This window comes from Babylonia areolata, chromosome 5, assembly GCF_041734735.1.
Source record: "Babylonia areolata isolate BAREFJ2019XMU chromosome 5, ASM4173473v1, whole genome shotgun sequence".
In the NCBI taxonomy this organism is placed as follows: Eukaryota; Metazoa; Mollusca; class Gastropoda; order Neogastropoda; family Buccinidae; genus Babylonia; species Babylonia areolata.
The window spans coordinates 4,994,062-4,999,061 of record NC_134880.1 but is presented as its reverse complement, the minus strand read 5'-3'; positions in this window follow the sequence as shown (position 1 = coordinate 4,999,061).

Sequence of the window (5,000 nt, the reverse complement as noted above, 5' to 3'; positions counted from 1 at the left end):
GTAAAGTTATGAGCAGATGCTTGACGTTCACATAAACCCAATGCTCTGCTGATCAGGAATGCATTGAGTTCGATATCACCTTGTGGTTTTGGTGCTTCTTCACTGACTTGAGTTTTTCCGTTAGTTGTTGTTGTTGTTGTCATGGTTGTTGTTGTTGTTGTTGTTTTCCGTCTCCACGCCCCCCCCCCCCTTTTTTCTTCTTCTTCTTCTTCTTCTTTTTGTTGTTGTTGCTTTTTTTCTTCTTTTTTTCTGAGATGTTGCCAAACCACATTAGCTGTAGTGATGCTCAGAAGAAAACGCAAGTGTGAAAAGTCGTCCGTCGACACCGCAGGGTTTACCTAGAAGTCAGAATCTGTGAGGGCAGGCAGATAATATAATTTATTTCACTGACCCACCCCGACGGCACACGAAGCCAGGCTGGCCGTTGATAAGGACTGACGTACACATGATGACCGGCATACTCTACCTGTGTTCGTGTCAGTCAGTGCAGAATCACAGGAACAGGGGAGGGGGTGGGGAGGGGGCAGGGGGGGCAAGAACACGGCTTGTGGAATGAAAATCAAAAGACTATGATAAACACATACACGTATGCACACAGACAGACAGAGAGAGAGAGAGGCAGAGAGAGAGAGAGAGAGAAGCACAGAGAGAGAGAAGCAAAGAGAGAGAGGCAGAGAGAGAGAGGCAGAGAGAGAGAGAAGCAAACAGAGAGAGAGAAGCAGAGAGAGAGAGGCAGAGAGAGAGAGAGAGGCAGAGAGAGAGAGAGGCAGAGGCAGAGAGAGAGAAGCACAGAGAGAGAGAAGCAAAGAGAGAGAAGCAGAGAGAGAGAGAGAGGCAGAGAGAGAGAGAGACACAGAGAGAGAGAAGCAGAGAGAGAGAGAGGCAGAGAGAGAGAGAGGCAGAGAGAGAGAGGCAGAGAGAGAGAGAAGCACAGAGAGAGAGGCAGAGAGAGAGAGGCAGAGAGAGAGAGAAGCAAAGAGAGAGGCAGAGAGAGAGAGGCAGAGAGAGAGAGAGGCAGAGAGAGAGAGAAGCACAGAGAGAGAGGCAGAGAGAGAGAGAGAAGCACAGAGAGAGGCAGAGAGAGAGAGGCAGAGAGAGAGAGAGAGAAGCAAAGAGAGAGAGGCAGAGAGAGAGAGAGGCACAGAGAGAGAGAGGCAGAGAGAGAGAGAGGCAGAGAGAGAGAGAGAGAAGCACAGAGAGAGAAGCAGAGAGAGAGAGGCAGAGAGAGAGAGAGGCAGAGAGAGAGAGAGAGAGGCAGAGAGAGGCAGGCAGAGAGAGAGAGGCAGAGAGAGAGAAGCACAGAGAGAGAGAGAGAGAGAAAAGCACAGAGAGAGAAGCAAAGAGAGAGAGGCAGAGAGAGAGAGAGGCAAAGAGAGAGAGGCAGACAGAGAGAGAGAGGCAGAGAGAGAGAGAGGCAAAGAGAGAGAGGCAGAGAGAGAGAGAGGCACAGAGAGAGAGAGGCAGAGAGAGAGAGAGAGAAGCACAGAGAGAGAGAAGCAAAGAGAGAGAGGCAGAGAGAGAGAGAGAGGCAGAGAGAGAGGCAGAGAGAGAGAGAGAAGCAAAGAGAGAGAGGCAGAGAGAGAGAGGCAGAGAGAGAGAGAGGCAGAGAGAGAGGCAGAGAGAGAGAGAGAGAGGCAGAGAGAGAGAGAGGCAGAGAGAGAGAGAGGCAGAGAGAGAGAGGCAGAGAGAGAGAGGCAGAGAGAGAGAGGCAGAGAGAGAGAGAGAGAGCGGCAGAGAGAGAGCGGCAGAGAGAGAGAGAAGCAGAGAGAGAGAAGCAAAGAGAGAGAAGCAGAGAGAGAGAAGCAGAGAGAGAACAGAAAGGAAGAAGACGCCGCTGTAAAACAATGAACAACCTGTCACCACCAAAACTGTATCACACACCCCACACCCACCAGGATCTATCTCCACCCCACCCCACACCCCACCAGGATCTATCCCCACCCCACCCCACACCCCACCAGGATCTATCTCCACCCCACCCCACACCCCACTAGGATCTATCCCCACTCCACCCCACACCCACCAGGATCTATCTCCACCCCACCCCACACCCCACCAGGATCTATCCCCACCCCACCCCACACCCCACCAGGATCTATCTCCACCCCACCCCACCCCTACCAGGATCTATCTCCACCCCACCCCACCCCCACCAGGATCTATCTCCACCCCACCCCACACCCCACCAGGATCTATCTCCACCCCACTCCACACCCACCAGGATCTATCTCCACCCCACCCCACACCCCACCAGGATCTATCCCCACCCCCCCCACCCTTCCAGGATCTATCTCCACCCCACCAGGATCTATCTCCACCCCACCCCACCCTTCCAGGATCTATCTCCACCCCACCCCACACCCACCAGGATCTATCTCCACCCCACTCCACACCCCACCAGGATCTATCCCCACCCCACCCCACACCCCACCAGGATCTATCCCCACCCCACCCCCACCAGGATCTATCTCCACCCCATCCCACCCCCACCAGGATCTATCTCCACCCCACCCCACCTTTCCAGGATCTATCTCCACCCCACCCCACACCCACCAGGATCTATCTCCACCCCATCCCATCCTCACCAGGATCTATCTCCACCCCACCCCACCCTTCCAGGATCTATCTCCACCCCACCCACCCCCACCAGGATCTATCCCCACCCCACCCCACCCTTCCAGGATCTATCTCCACCCCACCCCACACCCACCAGGATCTATCTCCACCCCACCCCACCCTTCCAGGATCTATCTCCACCCCACCCCACACCCACCAGGATCTATCCCCACCCCACCCCACCCTTCCAGGATCTATCTCCACCCCACCCCACACCCACCAGGATCTATCTCCACCCCACCCCACACCCACCAGGATCTATCTCCACCCCACCCCACCCTTCCAGGATCTATCTCCACCCCACCCCACACCCACCCACCCCCACCAGGATCTATCTCCACTCCACCCCACACCCACCAGGACCTATCTCCACAACACCCCACACCCACCAGGATCTATCCCCACCCCACCCCACTCCACCCCACCCCCACCAGGATCTATCTCCACCCCACCCCACCCTTCCAGGATCTATCTCCACCCCACCCCACCCCCACCAGGATCTATCCCCACCCCACCCCACACCCCACCAGGATCTATCTCCACTCCACCCCACCCCCACCAGGATCTATCTCCACTCCACCCCACACCCCACCAGGATCTATCTCCACTCCACCCCACTCCCACCAGGATCTATCTCCACAACACCCCACACCCCACCAGGATCTATCTCCACTCCACCCAACACCCACCAGGATCTATCTCCACCCCACCCCACACCCCACCAGGATCTATCTCCACTCCACCCCACCCCCACCAGGATCTATCTCCACTCCACCCCACACCCACCATGACCTATCTCCACAACACCCCACACCCACCAGGATCTATCCCCACCCCACCCCACCCCCACCAGGATCTATCACCACAACACCCCACACCCCACCAGGATCTGTCTCCACAACACCCCACACCCCACCAGGATCTGTCTCCACAACACCCCACACCCCACCAGGATCTATCTCCACAACATCCACGACACCCCACACTCACCATGATCGCCACCCCCCCCCCCCCCCCGTGCCCCCCTCCTCCCCGCATCCCCCCCCACCTGATCCCCCCCCCCACCACCACTTTGTCCAATCCCCACATCAGCGAAATCGAACACATATACCCCGTTCTGCCCGTCACCAACAAATCATGCCAAGCAACACCAGCGCCACCCAAACTACATGTTCCACTCCCCTCCCCCCACCCACCCACCCCAACCCCAATCAAGGACCAAACACATGTACACGACACAAACACAAAACCTCAACAATCCTCAGCTTTCAGTTCCGTCAGCAGTGAGACAACAAGCCAACACGGACAGAGCATGTTTTTCAAACAATACTTTTGGGGGTTATTTTGTTTGTTTGTTAACTTACTCAGTACGGCCAGTCCTCTCTTCTCCTCTACACAGACCCCTCGGGTGTCCAGTGGGTGTCTCAATGACCCAACCTTTAGCTTCCGTCGTCAGAATTGGTATTCTTTGTCAACATTCACTTCTTCAGTATAAGAGCCTTCCACTTGCAATATTTTGATGATGGTAATTGGGGTAAAACGCTGTTAACGTCGTCTCTTTCGCCGTTCGTATGGAGAGAGTTAATCAGTCATTCACAGCGCATGCGATTCTCACGTGCAAAGTCACTGAGTCAGCCATCTCTATCTATTGCCATGGCAACGGTCGTCACGCAACTGACGACATGGCTTGAAAAGACTGGATTGGATTGTAAGAGAGAGAGAGAGTGTGTGGATGGGGGTGTGGGGGTGGGGGCTCGGGGGAGGGGGGGGGCAGAGGGTGGGGGTGGAGAGATGTTTAGAGAACAAGGAGTGAAAAGGGAACAGAGAGACAGAGACAGAAAGCAGAAAGGGACAAAGAGACAGAGAGGGAGAGAGGCTTAGAGAGATTGTGTGTGTATGGATGGATGGATGGGGCAGGGAAGAGAGAGATGGGTATGAATGAATGATGATGATGATGAAATAGATACTTATACAGAGCCTATCCTCGGTCAGAGACCAAGCTCTAAGCACTTTACAAACACGGGGGTCATTTGCACAACAGGCTGCCTACCTGGGTAGAGCCGACTGACGGCTGCCATTGGGCACTCATCATTCGTTTCTTATGTCATTCAATCAGGTTCGGTCACGTACATATACACACTCAGACAGACATGTAACATTTTACGTGTATGACCGTTTTGTTTAATCATCCCGCCATGTAGGCAGCCTTACTCCGTTTTCGGGGATGTGCATGACGGGTATGTAATCGTTTCCATAACCCACCGATTGCTGACAGGGATTTACAGGATCTTTAACGTGCATATTTTATCTTCGTGCGTATACACACAAAGGGTGTTCAGGCACTAGCAGGTCTGCACATATGTTGACCTTGGTGATTGGAAAAT